Raw genomic sequence first — 22,029 nt, 5'->3', positions numbered from 1 at the left:
CGCCCCGGCACATCAGCTATGCTGTGTGGTGCAGAGTTGTGATGAGACGGCATATTGGCTTTACATCCATAGGGAGCTGCCTGCACTGGGGGAATCCCCATAGGTCAGAGTTGATTAAGAGCTTTCTGACTATCACAAACATCCTGAGTTGAAGGAGAACATTTCTTGTGGGTGAAGGAGAGATGTCAGAATCTCGCTTCCAAGCAGTGAGTTATGGAACTATGACAGTCCAAGACATTCACTGATCCAATACCCACTGACATCAATGGAAAGGCTTCTCTTGACACCATAGGTGCTGGATCAAGCCCTAGCTGAGAGTACCCCAAAGGTAACAAAAGGGCACCAGACTTATCTAATTTGTTGTATTAATGGCATTATACCTCCAAATCCTCTGTGGGCCAAATCCACTGCTGGAGTAAATGACCACAATTCTGTTGAAGTCAATGGAGCTGTACCCATTTACACCAGAAGGAAATTGGCTCTATTTTCCCCCCAGAGATAGACCAAGATTGGGCTTCCGTTTCCGTGGGGCTTCCTGACGGTGAAATGTTTAGACTTTGGGTGTAGGCACATTTCAACAGTTTAAATACTAAAGATGCCACAATTTCATAGGTGGCCTTTGCTCTGCACTATCTGCACTCAAATGTATTGGGGTTATTGGGCATTACTCTGATCGACAGCCAACGGAGGGTATGGAATTTCCAGTTTCTGGTGATGGAAAATTTGCCCAGGTTATTGCAAAAATAATTTAAAATTCCACCTTCACTGTTTCTTATTTAATGATTTTGTCAGCACAAAACTAACCTGATGTTCCCCTGCAGGCCACTCAGAACTACTCGGCTAACCTGGATTATTATACTTGTTCTAGTTTTGTGTTGCCTCCGTACGACAACCCGTTTAACCACACAGATATCATTTGTGAAAAAAGTCACGCCCGGCAGTTTGCTCAAACTTTCCTGCCAGCATTTTTCGGCATTGTATTCTCCATCAGCACAGTGGGTAATGCCTTCGTCATCCTCGTCTTCTGTAAATACAGATACCGGAAGAGCATCACTGACAGATACCTGCTGCACCTGGCCATTGCTGATCTGCTCCTCGTTCTCACTCTCCCTTTCTGGGCAAAAGCAGCTTCACATGGCAGGATCTTTAAGAATGTCATGTGTAAAATTGTCAATAGCATGTACAAGATCAACTTCTACAGTTGTATGTTATTTCTAACATGCATTAGTTTTGACAGGTACATTACAATTGTCCAGGCCATGAAAGCTAAGAACGCTATGCCAAAAAGGCTTCTGCGCAGTAAACTAGTTTGCTTTGGTGTTTGGTTGATTGCAATAGTCTTATGCATCCCAGAAATAATATACAGTGAATCTAAGCAAGTTAATGATACAACTACATGCAAGATGGTACACCCTACCACAGTGACCCAAACCATCAAAGTTACTGTCCTAGCTTTGAAAATCACAATAGGATTCCTCCTTCCTCTCTTCGTCATGGTTACTTGTTATGCTTTTATAATTCATACCCTCCTTCAGGCCAAAAGATCCCAAAAGCACAAATCATTAAAGATCATCATCATTATTATCACAGCTTTCCTCCTCTCCCAATTGCCCTACAACAGCATTTTGCTGGTCAAAACCATCGATGCCTACTCCATGGTCATATCTGACTGCAAAACCTCTGATAACATTGACCTCGGATTCCAGATAACTCAGAGTATCGCCTTCCTTCACAGCTGCCTGAACCCCTTCCTCTATGTGTTTGTTGGGGAAAGATTCTGTAAAGCCTTCTGTACAATTCACTGCACTGATAAGAGCCGAGAACAGCTCTTCCGTATATGATAGCCAAGATGGGAGTTCAAAATGGTCTGCTTTGCTGGGGCCATCAAAAAGCAGGAGCTCTCTCACTTTGAGTATGCACCGAAATACCTCACTCTCACCCAACTTCTGCCAAGCTCCTTTCAAAGTTAATGGGAGTCTGGCTGGAGCAAGGAGTACTGGATGCAGTGCTCTGTAACTGATTCTTACCCTATGAAAGAAAAAGGAAAATCCCTCTCAACAAAGTGAATTAGCATCTTTATGAGGGGCTTGATCCAATGATGCTTCAAAATATTGAGCACTCTCAACTTCTGCTGAAGTCAGCAGGAGTTGAGGGCGTTCAGTGCCTCCCCCTCGAGCGCCAAGCACCTTCAAAGATCAAGCCCTACACTTCTGGCTGAAAGACAGTGACACCATTGAAAAGAGCCAGGGAAATAGTATAACGCTGACTGGAAGCAGAACTGCCGAAGGAGGGGATTTAAAAAAAATCTTGTTACAACTGTAAATATCCAACCCAGCTGTGGCAATGAACAATCTGAACCCACACGTGATTTCAGGGAATAATCACATGTGATCATGGAGCTCAGTTACTATAGCAATGGACATAACTAAGACATGGTGGCTGCTTCACACTATGGCCCATTCCCATCCAGGCCGATTGACTGAAGCCAGGGGAGGAGTCAGGCCAGTACTGTTTTCAATGGGAGTTGCAGGTGCTCAGTACCTGTCAGGATCAGGTCTTAATTGGTTGATGTTTGTATAATGCTTCATAAATAAAAAATGCTACAGATTGTTACGGTCATGTCACTGGCAGCTTTTCAAAGTCCCTTTTCTGTAACAGGTGAAAGTAGGGTTGCCAACTTTCTACTCACGCAAAACCGAACAACCTTGCTCTGCCCCCTGCCCCCTACCCAGCCCTTTCTCTGAGGCCCTTCCCCCCGCTCACTCCATGCCCCCTCCCTCTGTCGCTTGCTCTCTCCACCCTCACTCACTCATTTTCACCGGGCTGGCTCAGTGGCGGTTGTGGGGGCTCTGTCTCAGAGTACAGACTCTAGGGTGGGGCTGGGGGTGAGGAGTTTAGGGTGTAGGATGGGGAGACTCACCTACCTCAAGGCAGGGACAGAAATGAGCCATGAACATAGCATTGTTCCCCATCCTACCCCTAAACGCCTCACCCCCAGCCCCACCCTAGAGTCTGTACTCTAAGACAGAGCCCCTACAACTGCCCGTGAGCCAGCCCGGTGAAAATGATGCCCACAACAGCAAAGTTACATTAAATAGTGCTTGTTCCAAGAGGCCGTGACCCATGAAAATAAAGAAAAAATCTCTGTGTTTCTCATCTGTGCTGACTATAAAATCCCTCCTGATCTCATTAGTGGTGGGTAGTAATCCACCATCCAATCCCTCACTGTATTATCACTAGCTATGCTATTAATTTTTATTGATACAACAATCTCATTCCATGTGCGTTTATGTGTGTGTGTACATATATATATATATTAAACATTACCATTATCCTTAGGTCTAAAATCTTTTATGCTTGCCCTCAGCCCAAAAGTGAAGGTTTGAAGAAAATTTACTCAGCCTTTTTGTCATTAGACAAGGGTCAAAAAATAACACTTCTTTTGTGCATTATTTGGATACTTTTTTCACCCAACTCAGATAATTTTGTTCTAAAGGTAGTAATTTTGGAACTGATCTGGCAACCTTTTGTCATCATGGGGGTGCTACTTATGTGAATATTTGTAACTTCCAAGTAAGGTTTACAAATGGAGTCTTTGCATGTATAGCACTATAGCTTTGACAAGATCAGGTGAAAAAATAGATTACAAAATAACAGAATTTAAAGTCATGAAAAATATATGCTCTAGTAATTTTAATCATATAGAGCACCAGAGACATGCAGAATTCTGTAGCTCCCGGGCGTTCTGTGCATTGAAATATGTTCAGTAGATAGTTTTTATGATTATATCTATGCTGTGGTGCATTTAGTTGAATTTTTGACCCCATGCTTAGTTGAGGCTCACATCCGTAGATTCAGATTTCCTCTTTTTAAAAAACAAAGAAGGAAATTAAATGCTTAAAACTATATTAATGTCACAATGCAGATGGGAATTTTACAGTAGTAAAAGGAGGTAGATTGAAAGTCCCCATCCCTACAGAAATCAAAAATTAGTCATACTATACTGAAATGCTAAGGCATAAATAGTAACACCAGAGAGTGTCATATAAAAATAGTACATGTAAATGGGATGCTATTTTACAGTTTTGAGATGCATCATTGTAAATTCAGATAATTACACTGGAGCCGATGGAGTTATCTGGATTTATGCTGGCATAACTGAGGAGCAAAACACGGTGTCACAAAAAAAATCCTGCCTTGGGTGTGTGTAACATATTAGCCACAACTTTGCTATCATGTGCGGGAGAGTTATTGTTATTTCACGTAGCTTAATTTCAGATGTTCAGAGATATTTTAGATGTTGAAGATACTGACTCGTTTTTCTATAGCAAACCCTGAGACTGAGAGGTGACAAGCAGCAGAATGGCTGTTAAGTCAATCAGAGCCAACTACTTCATCATGATCAATTTGATCCTCTTTTGGATGCTTGTCTGCAATTCTGCAGTTTGAAAGAAAATACACAGTGAGAATCCTGTCAATCAAACAACTAGAAGTGTGATGTGACTCTTTCCAATTACTATCTGTCATTATCCGAGCCAAAATGTAACAATGTGTCCTCTCTCTGCTGCATTTTGTTTGTTCAAAAGTTTCTAAGCAAGTGGGAATCTCCCAAGTGAGCTGTAATTGACAAAATTATTTTCGGAGGGCTAGGTTTGAATCTCAATCACACTGGTGGTGATTCGTAGTAATCCCACTGAAACTGATGTGCACCAGGGATAATTGCGAGAAAAATGTGGCCATCCCAGGGGAGTCATTTAGCTCCTGATTGCCTTGTTTGCTCTTAGTATCGATTCCAAAATGTCACTGTAAATCCTTTTGGGATGTACAGGGGTAGCATGGCTGGGCTGACTGCAGCAGCCTTGGGCACCCCAGCAATTGCTTTTAACAGTAAATATTTTAAAGAAAACAGTAAAAAGTCATTACAAAACGATGAGTTAAAAACTGAATTTACTGCTCGCCAAGAGAGGTGGTGTGTCACAGAGACTCATCTCCACTGCAGCAGCGAGGCGGAGGTTCCACCTGTGCTAATTCATCTTTGATAGAGTTGTTGAGGCCCTGCTTGAAGTGGTGTTTCTGGGCAGCCTCATTCCAGTGGGGATCTGCAGCCAGACATCAGCGTCCCACTGCATATTTGGCGACAGACTAGAGGGCTTAGAGAGCAGCTTCTTCAGTACGTTCTCAATTAGGGCTATCGAAGACACCTGCCATTGCCTGTACAAAGTAGTCCAAGTGTTCAAAGTGAGGGCTGGAGCCCTCCAGGAGTGGGGATGCCCACATCAGGGCCTTTGTGGTGAGCAAATTAGTACCAATCCTACTGATCCGTGGGGTACAAATGTGGCTGTAACATGAACTGGAGATGACATTGGTTAAGGAACCTATGAAACGTGGCATAATAGCTGTTGAACTTGTCGGGTAGAAGCCGATTGGTCATTTAGAAAGTGGATGTGAGAATTGCAGGGACAGAAGACAATCCCTGGTATTGTACTGGGCCTGCAGGGCTGCATTCTGCTCACTGAATTCTGCGACCTGAGCCCGCAGTTCCCCAACAATGTCCAATAAGGCGGATTGGACTCCTGCAGTTGCCCTTCTGTAGGGGAGCTCCACGCTATGGGGTGAAGGCCCCTCCTATCGTCTACTGGCTGCTCAAACTGTTACACTCTGAGGTTTAGGCGTTGCAAAATAGTGGTCAGAACAGGAGTCTTGCCTAGTGGTCAGAGCAGAATCCAAGCGCAGATCAGGAGGTGTGGTCAGGGGACAAGCCAATGGTCAGAGACAGAAGTCGGGAGCCAGAACAGAACCAAAGGGCAGAGCAGGTGTCATAGTCAAGAGACTAGCCAGTGCTTTGAGCCAGGAATCAGGAGGTCTGAGGAAGGCAGGGACTAGGGCACGACCAGGGATAGGTACTGGTTAGAACAAGGGCTGGTACAAGAAGCGGGTCTGGCACAGCTGCAGGCATGGAACGCATTGAGCAGACACTGTGCTACCATTGCTATCAGACTTTAATAGAGATCTGTTGGCTCTTCTGTCCAATCTGGGAGTACAGTCACTCAGTAAGGGTTCATTGGGCCCAGCCAAGCTCATTGGGTTGCTAGGTGACTGTGCAAGGAGCCACCTGAGTTTCTGACAGTATTGCCCCTCTAGTGTTTAATCCATCGTGAAGCTAAAAGCCTACTACCACTACTCGCTAATGGAGTTCCTTCTTTAAAGTGGTGGATGTCTGTGCACTGGTGAAGTTGACACATTCAAGCCCTGTTGATGACCTGTGGTGGGGTTTGTTGCACTTAGCTGCTTTCTCTGCACTGCTGCTAGCCTTAACCCCATCATCCCCCTTATTGTAAAGTTGTATAGAATCTAGAAAATGAACTTTTCTAGAGCTGTTTGGAACTGGCCTATAGAGAGTTTGAGAGAATGAAATCCTTGCTAAGCAGCTAGGATGGATCAGAAAACCATAAAGAGAGATCATGCTCTATTACATTTTTTAAGTTTTTGCAGAAATTTCTATAATGCCCTGTTAGTTTCCTACATATTAAAATCTACAGGACTTTCCCATAAAAATGGCAGCATAACTGTAGCTTTAACTTACATGGGAACTGTCCATGAGTGCTCCATGACTTTCAATGACGAACATGGTGCAGACAGGCTGCTTTCAGACTCCTTTTCCTCTGCCTCTCCACAGCCCCCAACCCGGTATTTCACAGGCTACTCCAATATGTGAAATTGATGCAGAGGCTTTACTTCCCTTACTGCACCACTTTTTTGACAAACTTTGAGGTCTTCCACTCCACTCCCTGTAGCATGTAATGGAAAGAAGCATATGGGGGTGGGAGGGTTGAGTCTATGATAATTTGATGTTCAATATATTCCTGTTCCTGGTTCATTCACAATTTCCAATAGGTGCAGAAGTTTTGCTGTTTTATCATGAAGATATTTCTTGTAAAAGTATTCTGTCATGAACCAGCATTTTGAGTGATATTGTCAGAATAATGACACATTTATAGAACACTTTGCAGTCCAGATCCAGTATCAATTTCACTTCCCTCTGTCAGGGTAGGAGGGCAGCTTTGAAATCTGCCTGCAGCTCCACAGGAAACCCATGCACAAAGGCTGCTGAGGAGATGTACTGAATCTGTGTATTCCCCAACTACCCTGGTCTCACATGCTCTCTGGACAATGGCAACCACTTTTGAGGCTGTGCTGGCCCCCTGAAGTGGGAAAGTTGTTGTCACCACAATTTTCTCCCTCCCCCACTGGAGCAGACTTTCTATCTCACAGTCTTTAGTCATGGTTGACTACTTGCTTGCACAGGTTTTTATCCTACATCTTCAAAGCACAGTAAAAACGATCGCTAAGAAACTGGACATTAGAATGTTTTCATGACCATGTGCGTAGTAGGGAGAGGAGAGCTGTGGTGCAGGAATATCAAGACGAGTAAAGCTGGTATCAGTATAGACTTACCTGTCTGCTGGTAAATGCTGTGTCTTCCATTAAATATCTAAATATCTTGCAGCCCTTGTCCACTTTGTTGTTGTGCTTAGTCTTTTCTAGGGGTTCTCCTGTCACCCAACTGTAACTTGATTGATTTCTTGGTTCACAGTACCATCATTCAGAGAGGAATCTGACCTGTACAACACAGTTCATTATTTTACTCTCACTGTGAGTTTCCTCACTCTTACTCAGGGGAAACAGGTCTTGGAAGTAAGGCATTGGATATGGGACAAGGTTTGAGCTTGATTCCTGGAAGTGTCCAGATTTCCTGGTAAGTCACTTAAATTTCTCTGTGCCTCAGTTTCCATTTGTAAAAATAGAGATAGCAATGATTCCTTTCTCCTACTCTTTGCCTATCTTCTCTATTTGCACTGAAAGCTCTTTGGGGTAGGAACTGTCCCTTACTGTATGTATGTACAGTGACTGCAGTTTTGGTCTGGGCCTCTGGGTGGTGCTGTATTGCAAATAGTAAAGATGATCAAGTTTTCCCTCAGTAACTGTGTGCAAGTGATACTACTGTGATTACTTGTCTGTGTTGTGCTGTTTCAGAGAATATTTAATAACAGTTTTCTTCCCTTTTGCCATAGAAACAGCACATGTAATCCGTTGACCTTTGATCTTCTTTGATGACTCAGAGGAATTGCAAGTGGCCCAAGACGCTGAGATATGTTTGCTGAAGTCAGGAGAACTGATGTAAGCAGAATAGTTTCATTACCAGGGCCAGTTCCAGAGTTTTGGTCGCCCCAAGCAGCCAAAAAAAAAAAAAAAAAAAGCCGCGATCACTCCGAGCGGGAGTGAGGGACCATCTGCCGAATTGCCGCTGAATAGCTGGACGTGCCGCCCCTCTCCAGAGTGGCCGCCCCAAGCACCTGCTTGCCAGGCTGGTGCCTGGAGCCGGCCCTGTTCATTACTGCCTGGTTTAATGAATAAACCTCAAATTTGCATCTTGGATATGTGAGCACAACTCTCATTGACCTCAGTGGGAGAATAATGGGAATATACCTGGGTTACATGGTAGCTGTGAGAGATGATAAGGAGCAGGGCTTAAATTCATCCAGAGCTGTCCAGAGCGGAGCTCCAGTAAAGATTTTCAAACCTGTAGGGAGCCCCGGCTTCTCTCAGGTGGCAGAAGCCCCGAGCCCCGGCACGCCCCATAGAGCAGAAGCTCCTAGCCCTGGCGGCCCCTGTGGGGCTGGAGCCCTGAGCCACCATGCCCCCACCCTGTGGTGCTAAAGCCCTGAGCCCCTGCATTCCCCCCAGGGGGCTTAAACCCCAAGCTCCAGCACCCCCCCTCTCGCAGGGCTAAAACCCTCTTTCCTGCAGCTGAAGCCCAGAGTCCTGCTGCCCCGCAGAGCAGAAGCCCCTAGTCCCACCACCCCACAGCAGGGCAGAACCCCCAGGCTTCCCACCTCCCCCAGCCCAATGGCTGAAGCCCAGAGCCCTGAGAGCACCTCACCCCTCATGTGCTCTCGAGTTTTTATAGCATGTTAGAAGGGAGACTATGGGGGGCTCAGGAAATAATCTATGAGAATTTAAACCCTGATAAGGAGAGAATCAGCTTCCCTCTGTCTGCCCATCCGTTTGGGGCCAGGAAACCTTCCCTCCCACTATTGCTAGAGTTCAGGGGGGGACTGAGACCCTGTGAACAGAAATTCTGGAGAGAGGCCTTTAGCGCTTCAGTACCTGGAGGAAGATATTGCATTAGAGGCAGGGGGCAAGGCTCAATTCATCACCGGTGTTTGGTGAGCCTTTGGGGGAGGGGCTTATTTCCCATCAGCCACCTCTACCCAAAATGAATCTGTCATAGCTACTGCTGTCTATGACTTCTGTCCTGATGAATACATATATGCCACAATAGGAGTAAATCTTCAAAAGAGCCCCAACCCAGCCTGCACTTGTGTGCCCACAACCCCCTGCACACACACAACTCAAGTGCTAACATTTACACACAATGGCAATAAAGTGTGTCACTTGCACAGCAGCTATTAGAATTGATATGCACAAACCCCATCATTCTTATCCCCACCCATAGATGCCTCTTTTTGAATTTTGACTCAGCTGTGAGAAAGGTTTATACTTTGACTACAAGAAGGTGATTTGGCCTGTGCTGGGATTTTGTTGAGAGCCCAAGCAAAGGCAGCAGTAAAGAAAAAAAGCCAAACAACAGATTGAGGGGGAGGGTTAAAAATGTCATCAGCTTCTTAAAATTGAGGGTAATTGAGCGAGTTTGGTAGTTGTTTCATCTACAGTAACAACTAATGTTGTGAATAAAGCTAAACATTTCTCCTTGGCCTGGGTACAGTAGTTATTAAAATTCAGCATTTGCCATTTGTTACCAAACGGTAATCTCCAAGATACCACAGTCACCCCCATACTTAGAGTAGGAAATAACCATGGGAATGGTGTGATATCTGCTTCAAATGTTGCTTTTTGATGGCAAACAATGAATTCATTACAGTATAACATTATACCACAGATCACAGTTAGCTCCTTGCTCAGATGATTTCTCTTGATTCTAAACAGTGATATATCAGACCAACTCCAGTGGAGATACTGTGGACAAGACAATGAGCTGAGGATCTAAGTATATAGATGTGAAATATATCACTGTAGTGAAGCAGTCTGACAGTGTGTCAAATGTTACACAATACACCCCTGACCGACATAACTTTCCCTGGCAAAAGCGCCGGTGTGGACAAGTGCTATTTTGGCAGGAGAGGCTCAGCTGCCAACATAGCTACCACCAGTCGTTGGGGATGGTTAAATTATGCCGGTAGAACAGCTTTCTCCTGCCATCATCGAGCGGCTACACAGGAGACCTTACAGCAGCGCAGCTGTAGTGGTACAGCTGTTTCAATATAAAGTTTGTAGTGTAGATATAGCCATGTTGTGATATGCATAAGTAGGTCCCATGGATCCGGAAAGGTGTGTTGTTGTGGGGGTGTTGATCAGTGTAGCAGTGGAATATGTCTTCAGTTTTGCACCTGTTGTTCTGGCAGGGTTTGGTGCCACTTTGAGTTGGTGTGGCCTGGTCTGTGGGCAGCTGTTTCTCATGATGAGCTTAGAGAGGTTAGGGGTTTGTTTGAAGGCCCAAAAAGGAGGTTCAGGAAAGATTTCTTTCAGGATGGAGTTCCCCTTCAGTATGGGTTGTAGATGTTTGATGATACCCTCTATGGATTCCCTGATGGGGTGGTGGGTGACAACTAGGGGTGTGCAGTTGGAGTGGATTTTATATCTGTATTAAAGCAGATTCTCTCAGGGTATTTGGGTGGCCTGTTCCCTGATGTGATCTGCTTCTCAGGTGGTGTGTCCATGTTTGGTGAAGGCGTGTTAAGGTGTATATCCCAGACTTTCTGCTTGGAGCATATTCTGTGGTATCTGAGGGACAGCCAGTAAAGCTTACTTTTCTTACATTTTATAGGTGTCATTCTTTTTGTTTAATACACAGCTAGAGATAAGGATGTGTCAGTAATGAATGAATGTAGGCACCATTCAGCAAAACACTGAAGCACATGCTTATTAGGCTTCCAATAGTAACACTTGTACAAATGTTCTCCCTTCTCAATAGGGTGGCAACCACCAGCAAAAGGCTCAGAAATTCCAACTGTATTTCAGGAATAACTTCCATTTTAAATATATTTTGTTGTACACACACACACACGCGCGCACACACACACACACACACACCCTCTTGTTGCTCTGAGGAAGGTATACGTCTAAATATCTCTTCCAAACCTAGAGTAGAGGTAGAGCTTTGAAACCAAGTTCTGTTTTGATTTTTCAATTCCAGGTACTTCTTCCTATGACCGGATGCAACTCTCATAAGGAAACTATCAAAGGGCAGGTGAAAGTGAGAAATTGTTATATCTATGTACTGATATTTGCTAATACCTTCTCTAGTTAGGTAGAGTTTGAGTGTAGAGATTGAAATGAGTGTTTCATCACTTGTAGACATTGTTAGACTGGCTATTAAGAAAAAGGGGTTAAAAATTGGTTTAGTGGCCTGAGTTTCAGATTTTGTTAATGATAGTTTCCCGTGATTCTATAACATTGTTCCATCCTTCGATCCTCTTAAACTCTGAGAGGGTAATCAACAGAATTTACTGCATGATTATGTTCAGCCAATTGAGTCCAGATTGTCTTCTTGTAGTTAATGCCCCTACTGCATCCAATCCTGCAGTCCTAACTCACACAAAACTTCTCAAAGTCCAATGGATGTTTGCTTAAGTAAGGATTGCAGGATTTGACCAGCTATCATGATCTGATTTTTACCTGAGATAAACTAACACAATCTGCTGTTGTGGGGTTGTTGTTTTTTGTTTGTTTGTTTTTATTTGTACAGCTTTTATCTCAAAAAGAGTATTTTATCTCTTGACTGTTGAACGACCTGTGATCTATGATGGTAGTGATTTTCCATAGCTTTGAAAATATGCTGGTATTTTTAATTATATTTTTAAGAAACGCTATTATTCATATGTGTATGAAAGCACTGAAATTACCACTGCTTGAACACCTGTTAAAGCTATGCAGTAGTTATAAAACAAAGTATGTACAGTACTTTCTAAAAACAATAAAGAAACCTTCACAGGAACTCGTATGTTTCAATACTGTGCAGAGACTGCTCAAAAGCCAGCTTGTTCTATCAGTATGGTCAAAAACTATCCATTAAAAGAAAATTTCAACAAAAGTTGGGTTTTTTTACAAAATTTAAAATGTTTATGTTTTTGTCAAAAAAAAAAAAAATTTAATTGGCTGAAAACTAAAAAACATTTTATTGTTGTTGTTGAAAAGTTTGGATTTTCCCCCCTGAAAATATTTGATAAATATGAAAAAAAATCTCAAAATTTTCAATGGGGAAAACACATTTTCTGGTCAACTCAAAATTATAAGAAAATGCAACTATGCAATTCTTCACACTTTACAGATAGGTATCACTAAAAGATCATTTTTATCTTATTTCAGACTTATAAGCAAGAAATATACTTTTTTGAGATTCAGTTTAGATTTAAAATATTTAAGTGGGTTTTAAAAAATGGTCTGACTTGTAATACCAGTTCTTCTTCAAGTGCTTGTTCATATTGATTCCAATTAGGTGTGCACACACCGCGTGCACATTCGTCGGAAGATTTTCACCCTAGCAACACTTGGTGGGTCAGCTGAGGCGCCCCCTGGAGTGGCGATTTTATGGCACCGGATATATACCCCAGCCAGCCCAGCGCCCCCTCAGTTCCTTCTTACCGCCTGTGACGGTCGTTGGAACTGTGGAGCGCGGCTTAGCTGAACTCCTCTTCCCTAGCTTCTAGTGTAGTACTCGTTTATAGTTGTCAATAGTTTTAAAAGTAGTTGTTATTAGTTCTTTAGTAGTTGTTAATAGTTATTGTTCTTAGTGTAAATAGTTGGAGTTAAGGGGCTTCTCCCCTTCCCTCCCTCCCGGTACCCGGGCTGATGCCTAGGTCTCCGGGTTTCAAACTGTGCTCGGCCTGCCTTAAACCGATGCCTATGGTTGACCCCCCACGACTCTTGCTTGAAGTGCCTGGGTGTATCCCATCAATCCGATAAGTGCCACATTTATAAGCCATTTAAACCTCGGACTAAAAAGGAGCGGGACTTTAGCCTGAAGCAACTCCTTATGGAAGCAGCACTTAGCCTGATGTCCTCGGCTCCACGCTGAGACCCGGCGTCGACTTCGTCGGTTCAAAGTGCGCCTGCAGCACCGGCAGGGTCAGCACCACGTCTGGACACTGGCAAAGACTCCCGGCACCAGACGTCTCCAGCACCTCAACCAGCGTGGCATCGCTCGCTGTCCCCGGGTCCGAAGAAGCAGCACAAACAACCTGCTGCCCCCTGCAGTTGCTGGCACCGCCTGTGCCTCCCTCGGAGCCGCATCCCATGTTGGACCGTCCCGCAAAGGCACCAACCCTGGTACCGTTGACTCCGGCGCCACAAGGGCCATCGATTCCAGTGCACATGGTGCGTACCGTGATCGAGCTCAGGCTGCCGTCCACTCCGGAGACTGTCTGCACGGCATATGACCTGATTGCGCTCACCGAGCCGAGACTGTCACAGCCTTCGATACCGCTGGTACGGGCTGTTCTGTCAAAAGGAAAACCCTCCATGCTGCGTCCTCCGTCACAGAGTGAGACAGGACGGCATCGATCCCAGTCCCAATCCCGGTCACAGTCCCGATCCAGAGGCTGGTCCCGTTCACGGCACCGCTTGCAGTCCCGGCACCGATCACCATCTCGGCACCGGTCACACTCGCAGCGCCGCTCCGCCTTGTGAAGATCTACTTCCCGGTACGGTCGGTACCGGTCCAGCTCCTGACATCGATCCTGACACCGGTCCAAGCGCCGATCTACTCGGAGTTGATCCCGGCACCGTTCCACCCATAAATTTTCATCGACAGGGCCGGCTCCAGGCACCAGCTTGTCAAGCAGGTGCTTGGGGCGGCCGCTCGGGAGAGGGGCGGCACGTGAGGCTATTCGGCGGTAATTCGGCGGATGGTCCTTCACTCCGCCTCGGAGCGAAGGACCTCCCGCCGAATTGCCGCTGCAGATCGCGATCGCGGCTTCTTCTTTTTTTTTTGGCTGCTTGGGGCAGCCAAAACCCTGGAGACGGCCCTGTTCATCGAGGTCCAGATCTGCCTCCCGGCACCAATATGACAACCGGTCCCGATCAGGATCGCGGTACTGTTCGAGACCACAGCGCCGATCTCCATCTCCACGGCGCAGTGCGGTACCACACGACAAGGAGACCCAGCATACGCACTCAGCTCCACCTTGGACATCCCGTCCCACCTCGAGGTCGTCCCAGGGAGAAAGTGGCTACTATGTCCAGGACCAAGATGTGGACGGTGCTAGCCAATGGCATGATGAGGGACAGGATCCTGGTCAGGGACCTCTGCAATGGTCTTTTTGGACCCCTTGGGCTTACCATCAGGCCCAGGGTGTCCTCTCAGGGGCTTCTTGTTCTGTCCACTCTGAGCCCCTGGTACCGGAGGCCACTGTGAGTCGCCCCCCCGCCGGTGGTTCGGAGGCGACGGCCCTGCCCCCAGTTCAGGCCCATGCCCCTAGCATGGTGGACCTAGGGCAGCCGGACCCTCCCCAGCAAGACCTTCCCCAGGACCCCTTAGTCCCAGGAGTATCCCAGGTGTTTCCATACCTCAATGACTGGCTCATTCGGGTTGCTCCAAGGACCAGGTGCAATCTCATGTTCAGTTCACCATGAGCTTGTTCAGACAGCTGGGTCTGCTGGTCAAGGTCGAAAAGTCCACTTTGGAGCTGATCCAAAGAATAGACTTCATCGGAGCAGTCTTAGATTCAAGACTCGCCCGTGTGTGCCTACCGCACGCGTGCTTTCAGTCCATAGCGAGCATTATCCATGGCCTCCAAAGCTTCCCGACCTTGACAGCACAGACGTGCCTCGTTCTCCTGGGACACATGGCATCTTGTACCTTTGGGACCAGACACACCAGACTGCGCCTCCATCCACTTCAAGCCTGGCTCTCAACCGTATACCACCCAGGCCGGGACAGCATGGGCACAGTGATCACGGTACCTCCAGAAATCTTAACCTCCCTGGACTGGTGGCTGAACCCCAACTCAGTATGCGAAGGGGTACCATTCCATGCCCCGCAGCCCTCCCTGGCCCTAACCATAATCTTTGGGTTGGGGCGCTCACCTTGCGGACCTTCGCACACAGGGCCTTTGGTCCTCACAAGAGATATCCCTGCACATCAATGTACAGGAGCTGAGAGCAGTGCACCTGGCTTGTCAAGTGTTCCACAAGCACCTTCAGGGACATTGTGTTGCAGTTTTCACAGACAACACAACGGCCATGTTTTATATCAACAAACAAGGGGGAGCACGATCGTTCCCCCTCTGTCAGGAAGCCATTCATCTGTGGGAATTCTGCATAGCCCACTCAATCCACCTGGTGACGTCATTTCTCCCAGGAGTCCAGAACACCTTAGTGGACCGCCTCAGCAGATCCTTCCAGGCTCACAAGTGGTCAATTCGCCCGGACATCATCCACTCTGTTTTCCAGAAGTGGGGGTTTCCCCAGATAGATCTATTCGCCTCTCGCGAGAATCGGAAGTGCCAGGTGTTCTGCTCTCTCCAGGGACGCTCCCCGGGTTCCCTGTCGGACGCCTTCCTGATACCGTGAAAAGACCGCCTGTATTACGCCTTTCCTCCATTCCCATTAGTCCACAGTCCTTCTCAAGTTGTGCAGAGACAGGGCCCACTTAATTTTGATCGCCCCGGCGTGGCCCAGGCAGCATTGGTATACTACTCTCCTCGATCTGTTGGTGACCACTCCAATTCCACTTCCGTTGTAGCCGGACCTGATCACTCAGGACCACGGACGACTCTGTCATCCCAACCTGCAATCCCTCCACCTCACAGCGTGGATGCTGCAGGGCTAACTCAATCTGAGCTACGTTGCTCCCGCTCGGTGCAGCAGGTTCTTTTGGGTAGCAGAAAGCCCTCTACCAGGTCCACGTATTTGGCCAAGTGGAAGCGTTTTTCCTGCTAGTGTGCTCTGAGTAATATGCCCCCCTGGAGGAACCAGTACCTACCATCTTAGACTATCTCTTGTCCTTGAAATAGCAGGGCCTAGTAGTTTCATCCAGCAGAGTACACCTAGCAGCAATTTCAGCCTTCCACCCGGGTGAAAATGGGTACTCTGTCTTCTCCAATCCCATGGTCAGCAGGTTCCTCAAGAGATTAGAACGTCTGTACCTGCAAATTCGGCATCCGGCCCCTACGTGGGACCTCAACCTGGTCCTATCCAGACTCATGGGTGCCCCATTCGAGCTGATGGCCACCTGCTCACTCCTGTACCTTTCCTGGAAGACAGCCTTCCTCATAGCTATCACCTCGGCGAGACGTGTGACGGAGCTTAGAGCCCTCACGTCGGACTCACCGTATACGGTGTTCCATAAGGGCAAGGTACAGCTGCGACCACACCCTGCCTTCCTTCCTAAGGTGGTGTCTGTCTTCCATGTCAACCAAGTCATCTTCCTCCCAGTCTTCTATTCGAAGCTGCATGCTTCTCAACGAGAACAACAGCTGCACTCCCTAGACATTCGCAGGGCCCTCGCCTTTTACAGCAAATGAACGAAACCTTTTAGGAGGATGACCCAGCTGTTCGTAGCTGTGGCAGACTGGATGAAGGGCCTTCTGGTCTCCACCCAGTGCATATCGTCCTGGATCACATCATGCATCCGTGCGTGCTATGACTTGGCTGGTGTCCCAACTACGCACCTTACTGCCCACTCCCCTAGGGCTCATGCTTTGTCCTCCGCCTTCCTGGCTCATGTATCCATACAGGAGATATGTAGGGCAGCAACTTGGTAATCGGTGCATACCTTTGCTTCCCACTATGCCATAGTTCAGCGGTCAAGGGGTGACATGGCATTTGGCTCATCGGTTCTGCACTCCGCGACATCTCACTCCAACCCCACCGCCTAGGTAAGGCTTGGGAGTCACCTAATTGGAATCAATATGAGCAAGCACTTGAAGAAAAAAAGACAGTTACTCACCTTTGTAACTGTTGTTCTTCGAGATGTGTTGCTCGTATCCATTCCAAACCTGCTCTCCTTCCCCTCTGTCGGAGTAGCTGGCAAGAAGGAACTAAGGGGGCGCTGGCCTGGCTGGGATACATATCCGGTGCCGTAAAATTGCCACTCCAGGTGGTGTCTCAGCTGACCCACCGAGTATTGCTAGGGTAAAAATCTTCCGATGATGGTGCACGCAGCGCGCACACACCTAATTGGAATGGATATGAGGAACACATCTCGAAGAACAACAGTTACAAAGGTGAGTAACCGACTTTTGCAAAAAATGCAGGTTTTTTTTAAAGTGTTTTCCAATTGAAAAAGTTGAAAAAAGCCAATATCCCAGAGCTTCACTCTAGTGGGCTGTTATGCTGACTGGGGAGCAGTTGAGTATGCCCTGTGCTCTGGCCACATCCCGCACATCAAATGGAGATGTGGCTAAGAGGAGGTGGCAGCTCCACAAAAGCCACCTGGGCAATCCCCAGTGCTCCAGTAGGGTGGCTTTGGAGCCCCTCTGATCTCTGGAGCGCTGCAGAGGCAAAAAAACAACAACAACGCTATTTTCAAGCCAATACAAGGGTTTTACAAATAACGTATCTAGAAACAGGAGATTTATACTGTTAAAGTTCGATGAAATATTCCTAATTAATGTTTATGGTGCCATTTTACCTGAACCGGAATCCAACCATGCAATCCAAAAGACTGGAGTGTTGCTACGTATCAGGCCAAGGTGCTGTGCAAAGAGGATAGTGACAACCTGTTAACCTACCTGGTTTTCCATTCGTACATTAATAAATGGAGGCAAAGCAGCCCCTGATGGACTATACAGCAAACAGAAAACAAATAGTCCAGAAGGATGGTACAAGAACAGCCATCAGTCAAGTGTCATAAGCCGCAATTCAACAAAGTATTTACGCACATGCTTAACTTTGTAGTTACTGGGATGGCTCGTGTACTTAAAGAGAACCACATGCTCATGTGCTTTGCTGAAATTAGTCTTTTAAGAACTGATGATCAGCAGCAATGGAAATAAGACAAAAGACACATTTTACTCTGTAATTAAATGAAATTAAAAGTGAGTGGTAATTTTGTTACACAGACAGTACACATTATAGCACAGCAGAAGCCAATTACCCAACATCGCAATGCCCATTACTAGGCTCAAGGATTTACACATATTTAAGTGCAGTAACAGTAATGTGCAGTCAGGTGTTTTTTTCGGGGAGTCAGAGGATGTGGCTAATGATTCTCTCCCACCAGAGTTTTCTCTGCATAGGGTAGAATTTACTTCTTGTTTTTTCTCTTTTTGTTTTTTCATTGCTTGACAGTGTTCCTTTACATTTCTATAAGTGGTTCATGAAAACTTACTGACATGTATTGCATAAAAAGAGTTTCCAGCTTTGTAAAATGCTGGAGTTGTAAAGCTGCAATACGTGACTTTGCTCGGTTTTGTTTTAAAATTGAACTTGCACTATAGTTTTAATAATGCTCAATGAAACTTACTGTAACTTCTTCAGAAATATCTTTTAGTCATAACTGCCAAAGAATTGCACAATGGAATTGCACCAAGTTCAACTTAACTTTCACAGAGGAATAAAGCTTTTTTGAATATTCAAGTCTGTACGTTTATGGGGATGTAGACGGCTTTGTACCAGAATATTTCTTGATGCTTTTATTTTTACTCAGGAATTCAATAAATAAAATTCTATATCATTTAGAGTGAGCATCCTTGGTTTTTTAGCTCACAGATATAGCTTTGTCTTGAAGATGAGAAATTGAAATACTGCGCAATCAGCTTTTAAGCAAGAAAAAAAACTAGAAAAATCTTGAGGCTTGAATGTATCATGCCAATAAAGTAACCAGGTGAAATTCACACCTCTGCAAATGCTTACATGGTGCATAGACTTTGTGCTGGTTCTTTGCACAGAGGTGAATTTAACCCATAATGTGTTGCATTTAATTCAGAGTATATACGGTAAGGACCCAGAAGTCAAATCTGTAGTGAGCAAATTGTTATTAGGGGGGTCTGTTCTTTGTTATCTCAATGAGAAGACTAAATGCCCCGGGCCATAATCAGCATTCATCGACACCTGGACAAACTGAGTCAATGGAAAACAAATAGGTGTAATCGAGGTCAGAATTTGGCCCGAGCCTGGGTCAACAGACTTGTGCTTGCAGGGCTCATGCCACTCTACTAACAATAGCTATGTAAACATGGCAGTTTGGTCAGGAACTCCGATTCTGAAGGCCACAACTTTATCCTACAATGAAATAATGGAGGGGATGACCATGGTACGTGGGATGGGGAGGGACATCAATTTGCATGGCACAAGTCTCTGTTCAAGTAGAGGGGGAAGGAACAGCATCACCACAGATAGCAATACACGAGTGAAGGATCATACGTGGGATGGAAAACAATTGGGGCGCTCCTCAGATATTTTCCCACTTTCTGAAAGGAATCTTGTCAGAGTGTTGTTTCAGGTGAGTGAGCCAGCAAACCTGGCTGTGACAGGTGAGTCTGTGCCAAATGAGGTCACGTGTTTGTTTAATTTTGTCTGTGCTGTGTAAGTTCTTATGAATCGAGCATGTGCTAAAACTACACAGGAAGTAGCCTGGCTGCAGGGTGAAGCCTGTGAGAGAAGCAAACAACAGTCAAGATGCAGAGAGCTGAAACTACACCACCAAGCGTATACATGATATTGGCCAAAGTCTGCCCTCATGTGCGCACAACTCACAGGGCCCCCTGTGAATGGTGCTGCATTTGGCCCATCAGATGGAAATGTTTCTTTCTGTTATACCAATTTTTAAGCAGCTCATTTCCCACAGGTTTTTGAAATTATTCTCTTTCCTATTCTGTCTCCTCAAATTCTGTGCACAAAATCCTACTCAGAGTTATGTTCTCCTCTGTTACACTAGTGTAAATCCAGCAAAGTTACACCAGCTTTCTTTTGCTGTAACTGAGAGCAGAAACTAGCTCATAATTCTTACCAGTTTTTATTCAGGCAAAAGTCCCAGTGAAATCAATTCAGAATTTGGGCTGACTAAGACTTGCAGATACAGTACAGTTATTATATAATGTGTTGGACAGGTTCCAAAACGGGTCAGTTTTTCTAAGCCTTTCTGACCAAATTATGCCAAAGTCACATACCCTGGAATCTAATTGATCTATTTCTATCATTGCTTCAAAAACCTTCTGATGACAATACAAAGAGACCCAAGAAGTGACTCATAGGCAAAGTAGCATGACCAGGTCGCAACCTTTCTGTATGAGAAAATACAGATTAGGTTTCAGAACACTCAAAAGCTTTATGTGTCAATTAACCCAGGAACATGGTTCACCAAATACCACACAGCAAAGGAGCCATTATTTCTATTAAGGAGACTCAAGACTTCAAAGGGCTGACAAAAAAAAGTAATACTGAAAGAGACATGCAACCAGGTTGGGGTATTTTGAAGTTCAGTCTTTCACTTTTTTCCCACACTGGGGGATATGTGAAGAACAGTGGTGAAGAGCTAATAAGTGCCTCATGGGTAATTATCTATGTAATTTGGTCTGCTGGTGTAGATTTTTTCGATTGGCAGATGTTAATGTGGTTTTCTTGCAGTTTGAGAAGTGTGTGCACTGTCTATCATACGTCAAGATTCCACTGCTTTAGCCAAAGCCTGAACTCACTGTGGTTTTCACAGCTGAGCTAAAAAGGCAGGGCAAGCAGCATGCTGCTCACAGGGTGAGTCCTAGGAGCTGCTGACTGGAGTTGGAGCTGGAACCAGTGTCAGAGAAGGCCATTTGTCCTGGACATCAAGTCAGTGCGTAAGGTTTGCTCATTTACTGTTCAATGCTAAGGATTAAGAAGGCAGCTTGCAGGGGAAGTAAAACTTTAACTAGAATTTAATTAGCAGAAGAACAATGCTATGTTCATGGCTCATTTCTGTCCCTGCCTTGAGGTAGGTGAGTCTCCAAAGGGGATCTAAGTAACACCTGTTCTAAATGTTTGTGGGTATTTAAAAAAAAAAACCTAGATGATTGGAGTGTTTTACCGAGATAATTATATTGTATAGAACAACTTTAATATACAAAGCCTCATAAAGTGCTGTGAGGTTCAAAAATGTGTCCATTGGTTTTATTCTATGCTCCAGTGCAGCGAGCATCTCAAACAGACACAAACTGAGGATTTGTTTTCCATAACGTGCTTTGCTCTCTCGTGTACTAAAAGTAATCAGTCTATTCATGTTCTTTTCATGCTGTTTCACCTTGTGTTGGAGCACCATCCTGCATGGTGCTGAGCAGAATCAATGCTCACTGAAGTCTGTGATAGCTGAGGGCACTCAGAATCGCCTAGGAATGCTCCACACCTTGTAAGGCCAAATTCTCCATAAGTTAATAAATCCTACATCATTTGGATAAACAGCAGTTTTGTTGCTTCTACTTGCAATTTGGGGCTTTGTCACCAAAGTCTTCTATGCATAAGCCCTGTCTTAGCTCTTTCTTTAGGACTTTTGCTTGCCATTTCCTTTAAAGTGTTATCTTTCCTTTTCAAGACCATATTTCCAAAGCATTCTTGAAACTTGCACTCTCAAAACTGCCTGTGTATGTCCGTTTGCCCGCACATGTGCCAATCAGGTCATTGTATGTCTAGTTGCCTCCTTTGTGCACAACAATTTAGGCTTTGTATGTGCCGATGGGTCAGTGTGAAAATTGTGCTCAGAATGGAGGCTAGCTGGGAATATGGTCCTTAATTCCAAAGCCCTGTGTGCCTGTTGCACTCGTCCTGGAGCCATGATAACACTGAAAGAGCTCCTTCCACGAGTGCTTACTGAAACTAAAATGGCCACCAAGAGACGTACAGTCTAGTGCATGTTAGGGAGCAGAAGAGAAAAGACAGCAAAGCTGTGCACCACTTATGCCCAGACCTTGTCAGTCAGAAGGATGGTCTTGTGTTTCTGGCACAGAAGAGGGAGACAGGAGACCCTGACCTGGGTTGTTT

At 45.5% G+C, this 22,029-nt stretch overlaps 1 protein-coding gene and 1 pseudogene across 4 annotated transcripts in view; both read left to right on the top strand.

Moving 5' to 3' along the window:
- Nucleotides 1–22,029, top strand: part of FYCO1 (FYVE and coiled-coil domain autophagy adaptor 1) — a 121,039-nt gene that overhangs the window by 78,432 nt on the left and 20,578 nt on the right. The window lies entirely within an intron of this gene.
- LOC128831562 (C-C chemokine receptor type 9-like) lies at nt 183–2,016 on the top strand (annotated as a pseudogene).

The sequence above is a fragment of the Malaclemys terrapin genome, chromosome 2 (genome assembly GCF_027887155.1).
Source record: "Malaclemys terrapin pileata isolate rMalTer1 chromosome 2, rMalTer1.hap1, whole genome shotgun sequence".
NCBI lineage: Eukaryota > Metazoa > Chordata > Testudines > Emydidae > Malaclemys > Malaclemys terrapin.
This window is presented reverse-complemented; position numbering and strand designations above follow the sequence as displayed.